We start from the raw sequence: 20,866 nt of genomic DNA on the forward strand, positions 1-20,866 counted from the left end.
TATCATCATCATTGACATAAAACCTACTCAAACTCACTGTAAAAACATTACAAAAAAAAACTAAACCTAAAGTCACTGACCTAAACTGAAAACACTAAAAATAACTGACCTAAACTGAAACACCTTTAGTCACTCCCACTAAACTGAACCTAGGAAAAAAAAACTGAATCGCTCAGATCCTTGGATCTGCAACCCCTTATATATAAGGGTCCTCTCCCTATTCATCAACTCTTATTCTCCTGATCAAACTTGTGATACGATCTAAATTCTCCAGGACGGTGAGCCGGGCTCAACATTTGGGGCAGGGTTTTCAGGAAATCCGATCAATTCGTCTGTTTTAAGGATGGCAGAGATATTATTGCTAGAACTTTTGGAACGGCGGCAGAACTGTACACCCGCCTCAAACGTGAAGCAGCAAAGGTCGGACTGATAGTGAACGCTTCGAAAACGAAGTATATGCTGGCAGCTGGAAACACGAGTAGTATTACGATAGAATGGGGACATTTTCGAGGTGGTGGATGACTTCGTCAACCCTGGATCTTTATTAACGACAAACAACGTTGGCCGTGAAATATGAGGTGCATCATCAGTGGAAGTCGGACTTACTATAGGCTCCACAAGAACCTGCGGACGAAAAAGATTTTCTACGGGCACGAGACCTAAACTATGCTTGGAGAGGGCATTCAAACAATCAAAGTGTTCGAGCGTCGGGTGCTTAAGGACAGACTTGTTAGAATCTCAAAATGGCCGTCACAATGGCCAACTTTGGCACCTACTCACGATTTTGAGGGCACAAATCTCTTCGTAATCACAACCAGCGAACCTGAGCTTCTCATTTTAAGCTTATTACAAGTGAGCAAGAACGGAATAATTAAATGCACTGTTGTTTGGAGCTTGCTTCTTGAGATCTGTGCGTTTGAAATTCTGATACACTGTTGAAGCGGAATTTCAAGACGTTTGTCCTTAAGATCATCTATGACGGTGTGTGCAGGAGAATGGCATCATCCGGAAGGCGGACAAAAGCTGGAAAGTTGCGATAGGCAAGGCAAGGTTGGACAACAACCTTGAGAAGTTGGTGTTAACAAGAGATCGATATGATACAATCATAAGCTCATATGGGAGTTAAGGTACACCGGGGCAAGTTGAAACGGGTGGGGCAAGATGAAACACGAAGTTTTGAAATAGATTTCAAAACAATTTTGAAATTCTTTCTTCGCTAAAAGATTGCTTGAATCAAAAACTATGTGATACGGCAATCAAACTGTTTATCATCATTGGAAAACATAATGTTAACCCGCTGTTTCATCTTGCCCCACCCGTTTCAACTTGCCCCGGTGTACCTTACGATGAAATATTAACAATTTAGTAAAAAAACGGGTGTTAACAATTATTCGCGTCTATTTCGATGAATACGGCTAAATTCAGAAGAACTTGTGATCTCAAGAACTCTTTCAGTGATTAGAATTTCCTTCAGAGATTTGTTTTGGATATACTTGGAAATTTGTTCATGATTCGCTCCGAAATGCCTCTGAGGATTTCTCCCGAAATTATTTGAAGGATACTTCCTTGTAGAGATGGGCGAACCGTTCGCGATAGTTCCTCAGAAAGAATGATTGAACGGTCGTTTGTTTTTAAAGAACGGTAGTTCTCCGTTCTCTAAAAAAACGAGAAAATTTAGGTCCTACAAAACTTTACATTCAGTTTTTTTTTTCGATGAACGAGTATTCGGTTCTGAGAGAGCGAATGTTGCAATAATTTTGTAAAATAGTACTTCGATGACATATGCAGCCGGTCGAAAGACAGTAGTTGATATATAATGTGTCAATGTACAGTATGGCTAATCCTATATATTTTTGCGGAGTTGGATTTGCTTTGACTGCTGCAGGCCACATAGCATGTAAATAATACAGGAACGTACCAACGTCAAACTTCGGTTCACAAAACAAGCCTAAAAACTACTGAAAGGAAGAACGGTTCAAAAGAACTAGTTCTTTCTGAGAAACTGTTCAGTTGAGAATGGTTCCCTTGAAAGAACTGTTTTGCCCATCTCTACGAAGAGTTCCTTAAGGGGATTTCTATCGCAATTCCTTCTTCGAATAAACGCAGTTTCTTACTGAATTATTCCCGCAATTTCTCCCGCAGTTCCTTTGAATTCCTGAAAAGTTTCTTCTAAAACCATCCAGTGATTTTCCACGTTGTGCTCCCAGAATTATTTCCGCGATTTTTCGGTGTTCTTTGCGGGAGTTCGGAGAATTGTTCGTGGGATTTCTACCAGAGATCTTCCTCCAAAATTCCTTCCGAGTGCCTCTTAGTGGATGTCTGGGATTTATGCGATACTTCTGTAGCACTTTTTTTTCGGGTTTATCTTACAGTTTCTCGCAAGATTTGTCTCGTTGTTTCATCGAAAATTTCTCCCGAAAGTCTTAAGCGGAAGCAACAGAGGGTTGCAGAGGCGATTTTTCAGAGGGAGTTAGAGAGTTTTTAAAATGGTTACAGGGAGTTTCATATGTATAATGGTAATCGATCATAAGGTTTTAAGGTGGCGCTGGGGATTCCAGAGGAGTTTTAAAGAAAATCTAAGGGAGTTTCAAGGAGGTCATGGAGGGCTTAAGGGATTTCAGGTGTTTTCAATAAATGTCAAGGTTTTTTGTACCAACTTTTTGAACCTCCTATGCATAATACTCTCTTGAATCGAGTGTATTGATATTTTGTACCTTTCAATGCCGCCCTCCAATGCTTACTCTTTGACCGATATGCGTAATTCGACTACCACTTGAGGTCTTCTTCAGTGTGGATAACTGACTGGCGTAACTAAAAGGTACAAAATATCAATACACTCGATTCAATTCAAGACATCAGTTTAAAGGCGAAAATCCCTTAATAACAGGGATGTTGAGAGGGATTCCGGGGGTCTCCGAAGCATCCAAGAGGTTTTAGGGGCATTTAGAATAGTTCTAGATGGTTTCAGGTGCGTTTTAGAGGAAGAGGTATCAGAGAACTTCAAAAGAGTTGCTGGAAAGTTTCAGGGAGATTTTAAGGGATTTCAGAGAGAAAAAATATTAAAAATATCCTCTGAAGAAACCACAAAAGGTCTGAACGAACCCCGGAAGAAATCCTTAGAGAAAGTCAAGTATGAAAAACTAAGATAAATTCCGTGAGAAACTCCACGTGAAATCTCAAGTGGAACTTCAAGAGAAATTCCACGAGAACCTTTAAAAAATATCTCAGGGCAAGCTCTAGACGAAACCCCACGTGCGATTCCGCGAAAATCTCTGAAAGAAATTTCGAGATAAGGCGCAGCAGAAAACACATGAAAACTCCTAAAATATCCGGGGAGAAGTTTAGTGAAAGCCCAGGAATAATTCCTATATAAATTAGTGTAGAAATCGTTCGAAAATCTTCAGGAGCAATGCTGGAAAGAACTATTGAGAATATCCCGTGAGGAACACCGGAGAAAATTCTGGAAAATAATTCAAGAATATTCCCGGAAGAAATTCTAGAAGAAATTCCGCGACAACACCTGAGAAATATCCTGGGAATAACTCATTTATTCCTACATAATAGAAGCAGTGTTTCAAAGGCTCTGGATAAAAGGAAAAAATCTGATGTAGAAATCCTGGGATAAACCTTGGGTAATATCCTGGAAAGAAATTCCACAAGATTTGTGCGATAAATTTCTGGCGAAATCAGTCGTACCGTCGTTGGGGGTGAGAATGGGTCAAAAAAGGATACTCAAAGATTATTAGTTAAATAACAAATGCAATTGAAGTCGGAATAACTTTTTATTTGGTATGTATACTCTTCTATATGGTAATGATAGTTTAGCTAAAAAGTATCACATTATATGAATTACTACCCCTTAGAGGGGGTGAGAATGGGTCAAAGTATTCGAAGTCGCCTATCTAAGAAAATAAGTTAATTTTATTGATCATATCTAGTAAATCTATTTAAAATACAATGTAACCACGACGAATAAAAACTTAAGCAATTTTAAAAGATAATAAATCCACCTAAAAGGGCTAAAAAACCGAAAAAAAAGTTTTAAATTTGATAAAATAACATTTGTATGTTGTATCGCCATTTTTAGCCACCATAATCATCCTCATTTAAAGTTTCAACCTCCAAGAGAGGAGGGGAAGATTACAATGAGGGAGGGACGCATTGAAAGATTGATTGAAAAAACATGATATTTTTAGTATACTGCATAAGAAATGTTTTACCAAGCCCTCCGTTATAAACTCTTATGTACATGATCATTGGCCTCTCAAGATAGATGGTCGTTCAAATATTATGTTACACAACATTTCACACTATTAGATCCTCTCTCACAATAACATTGAAACGAATATGCAGTACACTAAAGGCTAGATGATGTTTAGAGGAGCTGTCCAAACGCATGGGTGTATTTTCATGAATGATTTTAGGCACTAAACGTATGAACACACTCGCTTGACACTTCTTCGACATATTTTCGAAAAAAGCGTGTTTTTATGAAGATACGGTAAACATGGCACGGCTTTGAAGTCAAATGGGGACTGGATAACAAGTTGAATTTTTAGTTAAGGTTATGTGCACTCGATAGCTTGCTTGACCCAATCTCACCCCCATTCTTAATATTTAGACATAGGGGCGAAAATATTGAATTTTTAAATAAAAAGAGTAATGACAGCCCACATTTTTTATTGCATCAACCAGGTAATACCTACAGCTAACTACTTATAAGAAAATTTACGGTTAGGTGCTTGTGTAGAACATTGCGAAGGAGAAATTTTTTCAGAGTGATTTACTAGTAGTTTCATCACATAAGTTTAGCCACAAATTTAACAAAAAAAAACTATTATTGCAAAACATCTTATTCTACATCATGACGTGTAAAAACATCTCCTCTTTGAAATAATATAAAGTTTTCAATATAAATTAGCGATAGTGGATGAGCTATTTCAATTTTTATGTTTCTCCGTTTTGACCCAATCTCACCCCCCAGACCCATTGTCACCCCCATCGACGGTAGTTCAACAAATATTGGAATATTCTTGCGAAGAAATTCCGGAAAGAATTGCTGTAATCTGCAAAACGTTGGTAGAAATCTGGAAGAACGTCCTATAGAAATATAATGTGGAATCCTAAGAAAAATGTCGTAAAAGGAGGAATTTTTTAGGAAATTCTGAAAGGCAGTTCAAGATGTATCTCGAAAAGAGTTCCAGAAAGAATCAATGACTCCCGGATTAATTCGGGTCCATCAGCCTCTTATTTGAATCATGGGCTTCCCGAAAAATCTGCTTGGTTTAGGATCTCTCCTCTAGTTCCTCTAGTAAGAATATCCAGATATGTGTATGTGTACACATGCTAAAAGGTCAAGCTGGCTTTGTCGCAATTGAGATGCTACGCTCAAGAACGCATACTGAAATTATTCTCTTGTTGCTTTGCATTTGGTAGTCTGGTACAGAAAACAGTTTGGAAACCTCTGGGTCCGCTCACATTCGCTCTCAACCTCAACCCAATCAGATCAAAGGAATATGAGCATCTCATTCACTCTCTTTTGCATCATCGCACCACGCGAAATTACTCCGATGGCGCCGATTTGTGTTCACCTGAGACGAAAGGTATAATAAAACCAACACAACATAAATTCGCTCGCGAGACAACGCGATTCAGGAGCTTCCTGGAATCGCAAAAAAAACGTGCTTAGAAACTTCTGCTGAAAAAAAACAACATCATATTGTACCTAATCATTGTTCTAGAAAATACATTCCCTCGTTTCCGATTCCCATGACGGATAGACCTTGAACTTGGATGTTGCACTCCGCGTTGTTGTTCGTTAGCTTCTGCAGCAAGCGACAGTTGTTGATCTTTAATCTGCAATTGCAACCAGAGTTTGATACTATCCCCACAAGGTTGGCGAGGCAATTTTAAAGCTACGTAACTCATTTTAATGACCGATAGTTAGAGCAAATGCAAATATTACACGCTATCAAGCGGTCCCCCCGTGTAATCCAGAATCCGCTTCCCGTATACACCCTGTTCAAATGGGGTAATTGAAGCGTTCGTTCATGTTGTCAGGTGAAGTCTTTTGATTGGTGAGAGGGCAGTAGTAAACTGAGCAATTTGAAAAGCTATTTTAATTGTACATTCAGTGGTAGGACTTCAAGCAGGTGGCGTAATAAACTGTCGGTATTTAGCTCAGTTAAATAAATGTTAATGAATATTGTCGCTAGAAAGTTCTGAACAATACCATAAATACGGAAATTATCTCTACTATTTACACAGATTTTTTTTTTCAAAAACTTACTTGCACACTCAATAGGCCCTGACAGCGCCGCAGTGCTGCCGCCTGGCGGGAGTCGTATGGCAAACGTGAGAAAAAACGAGACAAAACACGTTTGTTTATACTTCTTCACGCACACGATGACAGATACAAATGGGATTTCCCATTGGAGTGAGTGCATTTTTGCTGCCGTCAGAGCCAATCCTGAATTGCCTGTTCAGCACTTTTTTGACGAAAATAGAACAGCAGAACTATTTCGGTAGCTTCGGTAATCGATTTTACTGAGGCTCAGTACACCAACTGTCAAAACCTGGTGCAAAAGGTAAACAATGCAGTATAGCTGTATACAGCTGTTCTATTTTCGTCAAAAATTTACCGAACACGGTATTCCAAATTAAGTGTGTGTTCTGTATTTTTTCTAGAATTATTTGGGAATTATTATCTAGATTTTTTTTTAAATTTCATCAAAAGATTTTAATTTTGTTAAGAAATACATCATAATTTTCCGCAGAAAACCCTCCAAAAATAGCACTTTTTGCTTTACCTGTTTTGATAGTTAAAGCTATGTTCACTTAGAATCCGGAATCATATCACATTTTCTAGTGGCGCTCTCAATGAACATAATCATCATTCTTTTGCAGCACTCTGATCATACACTAATCCTCTTTAAATGGTGAAAATTTCATCGATTTTCTTGCAACGAGTGAAAAGTTATTTCAGATTGAAGACAAGAGGAGGAAAAAATCTTGCACAAACACGTTGAAAATTTAGCGTGGTCAGGTACGACAGTCGCGAAAAAATGTTAATATCGTCAAAACCATTATGTGTTATGTGCACAGATGTTGTTAACCATGGCATAAGGAAGTGTCCTCGGAAGAAAAAAGCTTGGGTTCATTGATAAATCTGCTTTGAATTTGAAGATTTGGCAAGAAGTTCGAACTCTGGGCATGATTTTTTCGCAACAAAATGATGAGAACCAATTCATACGAGGATGACAGCCTCAAGAATCGCGTGCTGCTTTTCAAAAACGCACACAAGGGATATGGAGAGGTTTTACCTATTTTGATGAGCTGCCATGACAGCCGGAGACGTTCAGTGGTATCGTCACAGATGGGTAGTGTTTATAAACGAAAAAAAAAACACTCAAATTTCGCGTTTTCTCAATTCACTGAATTGCCCCTCATTTCGCAATAAAAAAAAGTTTGGCAATTTTTCTTCGGAATCCTAGTCAGACTAGTCAAGGCACTCAGGACACTGCATAGATGACCTGATTGTTGAACAAACGTGCGGAAGGGGTTGTTGCTAAAATTTACCACCGTTGTGCAGATTTTTAGAGAGGTCAACACTGAAAAAGTGAGAAAATGTGTGAAAAATAAAAATAAATAATTTCAATGATATTTTTCCATGAAAGTACAATAAATGACCTTCGTTTTGAGGGCTTCACCTTTTATGTTTGTTATTCCATCCTTAAGATATACTTGATTTTCTCATTCCGGATTCTAAATGAACATAGCTTTAGGCTAAAAAAATGTTCCAGGTCATTTGGCTGAATACCATTTGGCCGCACACCGTTTCATCAAATGCCTTTAGGCCGAAAAAAGGAATATAATGAACTTTAGACATCATGCCGCTGTTCTCTACAGCAGTAGGTATAGCCATTTGATTTAAGCTTCCTAATGCATCACGTGGAGAACAGCTTGCTATTCTCCAGTACGGCTTGGATAAAAAAAAATGACCCTAATGCACAAGGAGAGTTACCTAAAGAGAGAAAATTGTCTGATAAGGTATTAGCAGTTTCAACGCCAACTAATCTGTTAATGGTAGCAGGAAATAATTTCGATGGTCATATTGGCCGCTAGATTGTCAAAAATTTTATCATGAATAAATATTAAGAACAGCCTTTTAATATAGACTAAAAATTTGGTAAAAGTTTGAGTACCTACTTCAAGCGCATTTTTGGCTATCTGGAGTTTTCCCGCACCTTTGAATTTTGATCATAATTGGCTTCTTTAACGGTGTTGAGCTAATTCGATATTCTGAATCTGCATGTCAAACTTAGCCGAAATCCAAATTTTCATGATTTTTGGAGCCCGGGAACCTATTTAAAAATCAATTTGAAGTTTATATGGGAGCGATTTGTCGAATCACCCCTCGTCGCAGTTTGTACTGGACGGAGCTGTCAAACAGTTGCCCACCTGTCAAAAGGTGATTTCAAAAAATCTCTTTGAAATTGATTTTAGGTATCAAAACAAAGTTCTAAAAATCTGAAAAAAATCATAGTGATTCAGAAAAAGGTGCTCTTTCGTATAAAATCAAAAAATCAATACATTTTTCAAAACTTAAAAACCCAATTCAGCCAAACGGGGTTTGGCCAAACCACCCCTTCAGCCAGATACCATTGGGACAAAAGACTTTCAATCAAGCGACATTCGACTAGACTCAGACTGATCAGGCACCCTATATTCAAGCACCCGTAAATATTTAAAAAAGTTTTTTCATATATTCGGCTGAAAAATACAAAAAACTCAGCAATATGTCTAATGAATTTAATGAACACACCTAACGCTTTCAGAAAAATGTTGCTTAATTTTGTCGAGCTGAACAGTCCCACAAAATTTTATGCTGATCTTTTGGCAAAACTTGCTGAATTTCAGCAAAACTTTGCTGGTAATCAGCAAAATTAGCTAAATTTCAGCATATTTTTCAGAATTTTAGCAAATTGTTTGCAGAAACTCGTCGAGATTCAACTAAGTTTGTTTAGGGTGAACAGTTCTCGGGTAATTGTTGATTCGTGGGGCTTTAGGGCGTTGTATGGGAGTTCAGGTGGTTTCAGAGAGTTCCGAGGAATTTCTAGAGGCCTCAGAGAATTTCAGGAGGATTTCAAGCAGTTTTATGAAGGATTCAGGAAGATTTTTGGGGGTTTCAAAGCGTTTCAGAAGAATGTGTTGATAGTTTCAATGGGCTTCAAGTTGTTTAACGGGCATTCTTCTGGGATCTTGTCGTTTAAGACAGTATCAGTATTTTTGAGCGAAATTTGATTGCGAAAATTGATAAATTGATAAAGGCACGCTCGTCCCAAGGAAGGGGTTTTATGGGTTAAGGGAGAGACCTTGGGAGATCTACCTTATACCTTGTTGGCTACAAAGTAACTTTACTCCAATGCCGAGCGTATAGTAGAGCACCATCTTCGTCGGTCTTGGGCGATGTTCCTCCAGTTTCCCCGAACGTGTAGGGATCGTAGATCTTCTTCAACCGCGTGCAGCCAGCGAGTTCGCGGCTGCCCACGAAGTCGCCTACCTCTACCGGGTTCTCTGCTGAATATTGTTTTCGCTATTCTTTCTTCAGACATTCGCACTACGTGTCCAGCCCCCTGAAGTCTGCCGTATTATACGTTTCACAATATTCGCATCTTCGTACACTTGGTACAACTCGTGATTCATGCGTCTGCGCCACACTCCATTTTCTTGTTTCCCAAAAAAAGCTTTTCGGTCTACCTCCTTTAACGTCCACGCTTCGTGACCGTAGAGGGCAACCGGAAGAATCAGCGTCTTATACAGAGCGAATTTTGTTTGCGTTTGCAAGTTACGGGACCTAAGCTGGCTATGCAATCCGTAAAAGGCCCTTTTCGCAGCTGCAATACGCCTTTTCACTTCACGGGAAGCGTCATTGTCACATGTCACAAGTGTTTCAAGATAAACAAATTTTTCAACAACTTCAAACACTTCCCCATCAATCACTACCTCAAGACTAACACCACTAGGCCTGCTTCTGTCTCTACCCGCTATCATGTACTTCGTCTTGGTAGAGTTAATCGTCAAGCCTATTCTCGCTGTCTCTCTCTTCAGAGGAGCATAAGCTTCCTCCACTGCCCTACGATCGATGCCGATGAGATCAATATCGTCCGCAAAACCGAGGAGCATGTGCGACAGTGTGATGATAGAGCCATTCCTCTGCACGCCTGACCTCCTAATCGCTCCTTCGAGTGCAATGTTGAACAATATGTTTGAAAGAGCACCCCCCTGCTTCAATTCATCCAAGGTCACAAACGACGTAGACACTTCGTCCGCGATCTGAATACTTGATTTTGATCCATCCAGCGTTGCGCGTATCAGCCTAATTAGTTTCGCCGGAAAACCATGTTCTGACATTATCTCATTTCTTTTCACTGAATCTTACGCTGCTTTTATTTCAATGAACAGATGGTGGGTCTGCAAGTTATATTCCCGAAATTTATCTAGGATCATCCGCAGGGTAAACATTTGATCCGTCGTTGATCGGCCCTCACGAAAACCAGCCTGGTATTCGCCGACGAAGGACTCCTCAAGAGGTCGCAGTCTGTTGAACAGGACACGAGACAGTATCTTATACGCCGAATTTAAAAGGATAATCCCTCTGTAATTGGCACACTCCAGTCTGTGCCCTTTCTTGTAGATTGGGCATATGAGCCCATCCAACCAACTGGTGGGCAATTCTTCATCCTCTCAAATCTTTATAATAATCTGGTGGATTGATTGATGTAGCTGCTCGCTTCCGTGCTTAAGAAGTTCGACCGGGATCGCGTCCTTCTCAGCAGCCTTGCTGTTTTTCAGCTCCTTAAGGGCCTTTTTAACCTCATCCAGTGTTGGTGGTTCCACTGCTTGACTGTCATCCATTATGTTAATCCTGTTTCTGGGTGCTTCTTCGCTGCTACCATTCAACAAATCTTCGAAGTGCTCCTTCCACCAGGCTGCCACCATTGTTTTGTTTTTTCCTTCCCGGTCATTGCACATGCCGGCACTGGCGCAGTCTTGTGCCGCGCGCCATTGACAGTTGCATAAAACCTCCACATATCGTTCCTGTCCATACTTTCCTGCGCTTCAGCAATAACACTCTCTTCGTGTTGCCGTTTTTTTCCTGTGGTGGATTCGTTTCTCTTCTGCTCTTGCAACCCGTACCGCTCTCTGTTCTGCCGGGTACCGGCCACTAGCATTCGACTTCTGGCGGCACTCTTTTCGTTCGTCACTCGTTGGCAGTCCTCGTCAAACCAACCATTACGTTGGCGTCGCTGAGCGGTACCAATCACCTCTTGCGCAGTAGTTGTCACTGCTTCGTGGATAATTCCCCATAAGCTGTTGACATCTCGAGATCCGTTGGTCTCTCCTATCCTATCGTCTAGCTTCTGATGGTACTGTGCAGCAACCCCTTCGGCCGACAAGCGCTGGATATTGAAACGCATCGTCCTGTTGTTTCTTGAACTCGTGACGCTGGATAATCGCGCCCGAATTTTAGCGGCTACAAGATAATGATCCGAGTCGATGTTCGGGCCTCTGTAAGACCTCACATCTATGACGTCCGAGAAATGTCGCCCGTCGATTAGCACGTGATCTATCTGGGAGCAAGTGTCACCACTCGGGTGTTGCCAGGTGTGTTTTCGGATATTCTTACGTGCGAAGTAAGTACTGCTGATTGCCATCCCTCTAGCAGCAGCGAATGTCACAAGGCGCAGACCATTATCGTTGGTAACAGAATGAAGGCTTTCCGTTCCAATGACAGGCCGAAAGAAACTTTTTCTGCCGATCAGCGCATTTGCATCTCCGATGACTATTTTGACATCTTGTTTTGGGCACTCTCCGTAGGCCTTATCAAGGCTCTCGAAGGGTTTGTCGTTCGTTGGCGCATAGATGCTGATCAGGCTGTAGTTGAAGAACTTGCCCTTCATCCTCAACACACAGATTCGGTCGCTTATCGGCTTCCACCGAATAACTCGCTTCATCTGCTTCCCGATCACTATAAAGCCAACTCCGCGTTCTGCCTTATCGCCGCCGCTGTAGTAGATGTGGTACTTGAATGAAGTGTTGGCGATGGGATCCACCGCTCGGAATTCGCGTTCTCCAGTTTTGGGCCAGCGTATCTCTTGGATAGTGGCCACATTAACGCCGAAATTCTGCAGTTAACGAGCCAGAAGCCCAACACGTGCGGGTTCATTCAAAGTTCTCACGTTCCAAGATCCGACTTTCCAATGGTTGTCCTTTATTCGTTGCCGGGTCTGTTGCCGTTGAATCAATCCTCTCCTATTGCTTTTCTGGGTGTTTGAAGGTTTTCAGCAGGCTACCTTACCGGGGCCGCGCTGTCTACATTGCGTTGAAGGGGCTGCCTTCTTAGGTATAGCTGACGCAATACAGCATTTCATACTCAGTCGCTGGATGCCAGAACAGACGCTGTTTGAGCCGCACCTCCTTGGTGAACAGACGCTCGGGACGTACCTCCTCAATCTAGCTGAAATCAAAAGGACAACAGTGCCCAGGCTGCACTACCAGCTAAGCACACGGCGGTCTTTGTCATCGTTTGACCCGTTGAAGCATGAGGTAGGAACTTGTGAGGACCAGAGCTATGTTGGACGCTCTCCTTATCGACTCACCGTTTTGCAGCCCTTGGGGACCTTGGGAGATCAGAGAATACAAATATGGCTGCCACAATGGCCGACCCCTACTCACGTTTTCAAGAGCTTCAATCTCAAACATTCGTAAACAAATGCGCTCAATTTGGAAAAGCTGTCTCAGTCCGATAGTCGTCAACTTTGAACTGTTACATCTCAGGATTAAATGGCCCAAATGTAATGAAAGTTTGACTTTGAATGAGCTTTGAAAACTTTTGACTTAACTTATAATTGTTAACACGGAAAAAAATATCTTTCTCAGATTTGGACTATTGATAGACAACTAGTTGACCAACCAAATTTTAGGTTTTTGATGGATTTTTTGAAAAGTTACAGCTAGACGACCTTGTTTTGAAAAGTGCAATTTTTAAAATCTTTTGCATAATGAACAAAAAGGGTTGTGCACTTAGAAAACAAGGGTTTTTAAGGAAAATGAGTGATAGAACTGGGGCTGGAGTATATGGACCCAGGACTAAACTCGCCATACCAATGGGTAAATGGCCAACGGTGTTCCAAGCTGAAATTCAAGCTATTTTCGAATGCGCTGCCATCTGTCTTATAAGAAAATATAGACATGCGAATATCTATATCTTTTCAGACAGTCAGGCAGCTTTAAAGGCAGTCTGCACATTTGAATGTTATTCTAAGCTAGTATGGGAGTGCATTACACTACTGAAGGAACTGGCTGGAAGGAATAGGGTAACGGTCGAATTTTGGACCCCTAGACGACATTAGTTTGAATTTAAGCTAAAATCAAACAGATTCAAAGGGTGTTACACATAATGATGATGTTGGTATGACCGTAAAAGCCACCACTGTCCGTCAAAAATACACACAAGGTCATTTCTGGCCGAAAATTTGATGAAAATAACTGATTTTTGAAGCATCAGTTTTCACTATTTTGGACACCCCAATTTATTTTGGACCCCCTAAAGTATATATTTTGGACACCCGGTGTTTAAACCAACTTGAAACTATTTTCGAAGAATCTGCCACTTGCATATGCTCGATCACATCCTAATCACTTGATTGACAAAGGCTGATTAGACGAACTTTACAAATTTAATGCGCTAGATTGATAAAAGTTTTTGTTTACATCTGCAAGTTTCCCCGGCACCACTTTCTCTTTTCGTAAACATGCCGCGACACTCGCACGGATGACGAGATTAATAAAAAATAATTTCAAGGCAAATAATGATATTTCCAGTTAGCAAATGATTGCTGCTCGTGCAGAACAATCTAATTTAACGAATGATTCTAAAAATGTTCGTCTTCTCTTCATTACATCTGTGAGAATTATGATAATACAACCCAGGGGGTCCAAAATATATGGGGGTCCAAATTATATTGGTTACCCTACTGTAAAATTATTCTGGGTACCAGGTCATTGTGGAATTGCAGGCAACGAAATTGCGGACCAGCTAGATAGGAAGGGATCTCTGGGTGCCTTGTATGGACCGGAACCCTTCTGTGGAGTATCATCAAGTGCTCTATCGATGGAGCTAAAAAATTGGGAGAGACAGAGCGTAGGAGCAAACTGGCATACTGCACCTGGAATATCCCAGTCAAAGAGATTCATCGTGCCAAGCTTGAAAAACACGAACACACTACTGAAACTTAGTAAACGCGAATTAAGTGTGTACACAGGATTGTTAACCGGGCACTGCCCATCTTGACACTTTCTATTGAAGCTCAAGAAGATTTAATCAGAAGAATGTCGGTTCTGTGGTTTCAACTCTGAAACCTCGGAACATCTACTTTGTGAGTGTAGTTTTCTCTTTAAGAAGAGAGAACGTTATTTTGGTGGATACATCATGCATCCCCGAGATATCTGGTGGAATATAAATCCCAAGAAGGTAGTGGCTTTCATTTTGGAAGCTATTCCAGACTGGGGTATAATGCAGGCCTAAAAAAAAACAATCGCTAGTTCTTAATACTAGTGAGTGTACTATTGTGGATTTACCGGCTACTTGTATTCTACCGGTTACTTAAGTAGCCGTTACAAAGTAGCCGTTTACATATAAAAATCAACTTGATTGTCAAAAAATGAATGTCGCTGAGTAGCTAGTGGCAACGACGAATAGCGCATACAATAAAAATGTTTAAAATCATTTTTAAGTTACTCTTTTTGTAAAACGGCTACTATGGAGGCCATACTGAAGCGACCGGTAGAATACAAGTAGCCGGTAAATCCACAATAATGTACTGCATAAAGCAACTGGGTCTTACCACAATAGATCAATTAATGGTCGCAGTGGGGGTACACAACAGGGAAAAAAAGGAGAGTGGGTTTGTGGGATGACTGCTGAGCTGTTCAATAACATTTGGGATTTAAAAAGATAAGTTACAAATAATGAAAAGAAATTCGATTGGATTGATCGACATTTTAACCTCCAATACCATTATGACTTCTGAGAAAATCTCCGATTCAGTGTCACGTAGTGTCTACAACCTTGTTCGACAGCACTACCCCGTCAACATATTGCAAATAGACTATACAAATGTATCACCTCAGACTTCAGCCACCTTCAACAGTTACCAAATGTTCGATTACCTCCCCCCAAGAAATCATGAAAGCTCTTCTTCTCGTCTCGAGACTACGCAATGAACCGAAATCTACACGCTGCGCAATTATAGTCAGCCAAAAACAGCTGACCCGCCGTCGACGCATATTACGGTTGAGCTTGACCGACAGACACACAGACCGATCGACCAGAGTGTGGTGCAGTCAAATTTACGATGTTATTCAATTTAATTACCCACAAAGAGAAAGAGGTGCCAGAAAAGATTCGACTATTCGATGGTACGGAGAGTTGCTTGATTATTTCAAATTGTGCACGTTTCAATTTTCCGTAACCCAGAGCTTTTGCCAACGGAATGTGTACCAGTGCCAGTGCAGACAATCGGCTAGGCCAAACGAGTAAGTTTTTGTGTGGTTGTGCAGCTTGTGGGATCGTACCGTACATACCCAAGGATGTTTTTTTTGTCAAACTTTTTCTTTTGGACCGGCGAGTAATTTTTGGCACTCATTGCACGCGTTGTATGTGAGGCTTCGAGTATGCACGTGAAAAGTACAATGTTTTCACTAGAGAGGTGTTCGCTGGCCTTGTGCTGTGCTACCACTTCTGCTTTGCCAAGCCCCCGAATTTCGTAACCTTCATAGTTTATTCAATTTTTAGGTTTTATAATATTAGTTTATATAGGATTTATAATATAAATTTGAAGAATTAACTTTAAACACTTGTTCCGTTTATTACAAAAATTAAACAAAAAATAAATGAACTTCATACAAAGCCAAACGTTTTGACTCAAAACTAAAACATGTGAATTCATGTGAAAGATTCACAAAACTGGTAGTAGTTATACATCGAGATATAGGCAAAATGAGTATCATCGATGTTACAAAAACCGATCACTTGGCAGCACTGCCACCAATCGGTAAACTAGGTTTGACCTTAAATTCAGAACGTCAAGGCGACAAATGAATGACACACCTGACAAACTTTACACACACGTAATTTGCATAAAATAGATCGAATTGTCAAACGAAAAAACATTGAATTTGCACCACGCGAGCTTACTAAAATTAAATTGAACTTAAATTACTATTATACAAGAAACAAACACTTTTTGAGTACACTCTTACGAATTAAACAGCTGAAATAAACAACAAGTAAACCATTAACGTTATACACGATAGTGACAGGACAGTTGTAGGTCTAGTTAGACACGGACAAATAAATAATGAAAAGGACTAGAACTTGTAAATAGACGTGGACTAACATTAGACTGTTACATTACAATAATTACACTGAATTACAGCTTAAAGCATACTCCACTGCAATAGTTTGCAAACTAGAGGGTCCGAAAATCCATGCCTATAGGACTGGCCACAACAATCGAGGATACGTACTGACAAGGTACGAAGAAATTGTTCGAAATTTATTTAGATTTTTTCGAGAATTTCTTTGGAACTCCTTTAATTTCTCAGGTTATTTCTTTGGATATTCCTTACGATGCCGGGGCCCGTGGCGTAGTGGCTACACGTTCACTTCATAAGTGGATGGTCATGAGTTCAATCCCAGCCCGGCACTTGCAATTTTTCGTCGGTTGCTCTTCCTCCCGAGAGCGGCTGACACCTGACCCTCTTTTGAGCATATACTCCAACGGACCCGGAAATTTGGATATCGGCTAACGGCAACCCATAATGGACGTCGAATCGGACTGGAAAAGGAACAAGAGCAGCCACACATCAACATCCTCGTGCTCATCATTCTACCATGGACAGGGTAGAAAAGTGAAAGCAATGCAAAGGCAACCGATATACTGCCGGTGGACGCATAACTGTCCCATGTGACTTTTTGATGATTTTGAGTTTTTGTAGCCAAACGTCATAAATTAACATGTATTTTTATAATACGAAATAAAAAATAGATGTTTGTTCCAAAAAATGTCGAAAAAATGTGAGGCTGATTTGTAACATTTAGAAAAGTGGACGCATATTTGTCACACTCTGAAAGTTGGACGCATATTTGTCACGTTGGGACAATGAATTCATATCTAACGAACATAATTTTAACAATACGTAAATTAAGTATCAAAAATAAAAGTGCTTTAGGGTTTTTAGAGACTTAATAAAAAAAACAAAAGGGGTTTTTTCTTCAGACTCTAGTTTAATTTAAAAACACTTCACTAATACTTTACTTTTGCAAAAGAAAATAAAAAATGAATAACTCTTTTAAAGAAAAACTAGAAAAGACGAGCAAATTCCTTTTAATTCTACTACTGTGCTTATCTTCGGACAGATAGGCCTATTTCGTCTGTGACTTACAGACTTCTTCAGTGTCAAGTGCTCGACTGAAGAAAACCTCGCATTCGTTGTGGTATTTATACTAGGAGTGTATGTGTAGGTACGTGTGTGGGTAAAAGTGTAGGTATAAAAATGTAGGTACAAAATTGTAGGTACATATTTGTAAAAAAGGGGGTGTATCTGCCTGTTAGAAAACAGGGTGTCAATAAGATACCTAAAGCTAGGAAAATTCCTACCGATTTGGTAGGTAGTCAATTGGTGTTTGTTGTGTCGGTAGGAATTTTCGGTAGGAATTTTCCTAGCTTTAGGTATCTTATTGACACCCTGTTTTCTAACAGGCAGATACACCCCCTTTTTTACAAATATGTACCTACAATTTTGTACCTACATTTTTATACCTACACTTTTACCCACACACGTACCTACACATACACTCCTAGTATAAATACCACAACGAATGCGAGGTTTTCTTCAGTCGAGCACTTGACACTGAAGAAGTCTGTAAGTCACAGACGAAATAGGCCTATCTGTCCGAAGATAAGCACAGTAGTAGAATTAAAAGGAATTTGCTCGTCTTTTCTAGTTTTTCTTTAAAAGAGTTATTCATTTTTTATTTTCTTTTGCAAAAGTAAAGTATTAGTGAAGTGTTTTTAAATTAAACTAGAGTCTGAAGTAACAAGTTCTACTAAAAGCTCTAAAGTAATAGTAAAGACAAAAGGGGTTGATCATAACCTATGGTAATATTTATGTTTTAACTACGTTTTATCACTAATAAAATCACAAAAATCACTATATCACAATAATCACTATAATAGTAAAACTAGAATAGAATACATTTAGGCGTTGTACAAAAGTGTAAGTACAGCTGCCATTTGAAATCGCTCACGCAGTGCCCTAGTGGACAAAAGAGTTGTAAAATTAGGTTAAGGCTCAAACATCCGTCATCATTTGTCGGAAAATAAAAAGCAGTTTTCTCGCTGCAAATCAAAACAAGGATCATGAAAATATATTCACTGCATTATATTCCTCATGTGGAGTACAGTGAATATATTTTCATAGCAAAAACTTTTGTTTTGAACGAAAAAACTGCTTTCAAATGTTTGATGATGACGATGATTTCAATGACGAAAAGTTCAACGTTAAGTGGTTGAAGAATTAAAAAAAAATCAATCGTGTTCTACGATTTTTTAATTTTTTTTCCTGTTTTACACATTTGAACATATAACAATTGTTCCTAAAACAATTCTCTTGCTCATGATCATGCTGGTATCAGGTACCAGTAGGTTGGCTCCAGAGGCACGTTCTCCTCCATTTGGGAAAACTGTGCCATCACCATGAATATGAGCCTATTCATGATTTACCTGAGGGAGAGGGAAGAAAGGAATAAGATATGAGATAGGGAAAACAAAGGTAAGGGAATATGATCGACATAATCGCTTGAGCGTACCACAACGGGTTCAAACAGCGCCCTGAAAAGGACACAATAAAAAACGTATAAAGCATTAAAGCCTATAGCTACTTGGACGCTGTCCCAGAGGAAATCTCGGTTCTTTTAGCAATTCTCCCTTTATTGAACAATGCTCTGAAGCAAGAAACATAAAATAATTACCAAATGGATCACTTAGATGATAAACTAATCTTACTATTTCGGTGACTCTTCAGTGAGAGTCTTCACGCACTCGTTACTTCTGGTCGACAAACAGTTTATCTAGGATTTTCCCTAGAGATTGTTTGAAATTTACCGATTAGGCATTACGTAAAATATCAGTATTGGGTTCTACCACGTTAGGCCGAATGCCATTAGGCCGAATGTCGTTAGACGAATGCCGTTAGGCCGAAAGGGTCGTTAGGCCGAAAGGGTCGTTAGGCCGAATATGCCATTAGGCCGGATGGGTCGGGTCGCTAGGACGAACTGCTCACTTGGCAAAATGAGCTGTAAGGTTGAATGGTTTGCTTAGGCAACTCGATGGTAAAAAACTGCTTAATGTTTGAGGGAAACGGTCTTCATCCTTAAAATTTTGGTTGGCTTTGAATGGTTAATTGAATGAACACACTGATAGTTTTTCGCGTTTTAAAGTCTAAATTATAGTTACACTGGGAACAAATTCAGAGTTCCAGTTCGAGCATGATTAACATGATTAACAAGATTAAGTGCAATTTAATCGAGTTCTTTAAAACTTAGAAAGAACAGCCTATGTTTAAAAGAAGGAAAAATCTTCGATGAAAAAGTTTTTTTTTAAACTCTGTTGAGGGCTGTAATTTTCATAATGAGTAAAACATTTAATCTAGAAAGAGCAGCAGTAGACTACCGCCGTGAAACAGAACAGTTAAACTAGAAAGTGTTTAGAAGATGTAAAATTTCAGATGAAAAAGTTGATAGCTATAATACGTATATGAGTAAAACAGCCTATGTTCAGAAGAAGAAGGAACTGTGATGAAAATGAATCTTTATAATGAAAAAAGAAAAGCCTATTTTCAAAAGAAGGAAACATTTCCGATGAAAAATTTAATAGCTGTTTTATGTTCATAGCGAGTATAACAGTTAGGCTAGAAGAAAAGCCTATGTACAGAAGAAGGAAAAACTCTTATGCAAAAATTGATGGCTGTAATACTTATAATGAGTAGAATAGGTCAACTAGAAAGAACAGCCTATTTTCAAAAGAAGGAAAAATCTGATGAAAAAATTAATTGCTGTAATGCTCATAGTCAGTAGAACACTAAAATTAGAGAGAACAGCCGAAATCTCCTATGAAAGATTTAAAAGCTGCTTATAGTGAGTATAACTGTTACAATATAAGAAAGACTATGTACAGAAGAAGGAAATACTCTTATGAAAAAGTTTATGGCTGAAATACTTATAATGAGTAGAATAGTTAAACTATAAAGAAGGGCCTATTTTCAAAAGAAGGAAAAATCTCCGATGGAAAATTTAATTGCTGTAATGTTCATAGTGAGTAGAACATTGAAACTACAAAGAACAGCCTATGTTTAAAAGAGGGACAAATCCCCAATGATAAATTTAATAGCTGAAATGCAATATTTGTTCTTAACCACTTATGCTGACAGCTTTTCGCTTTGTGCTGTTTTCTTTTTTTGTATCCTGCTCATGGTAGAATGATAAGCACGATGATGTTGATGCTTTTAGGTTAGGTATAATAGCTTTTTTGATTTGTATTACAGTAGTTTTTGGATTTTGTCACGGTTCTATTTAATCACGCTCTATTATATCACTCTCGATTTTAGCACGGTATTTTTTTCGATTATATCACGTTATGATAATCGAGAGAAAGCACATATTCCAAACAAGGCGAGACAAATGAATCGTCATGGAGTATGATACTTTCACATAAGTAAAGTAATGCGGGTCGAAAGTTCG

Source organism: Aedes albopictus, chromosome 3, assembly GCF_035046485.1.
Source record: "Aedes albopictus strain Foshan chromosome 3, AalbF5, whole genome shotgun sequence".
Taxonomy (NCBI): Eukaryota; Metazoa; Arthropoda; class Insecta; order Diptera; family Culicidae; genus Aedes; species Aedes albopictus.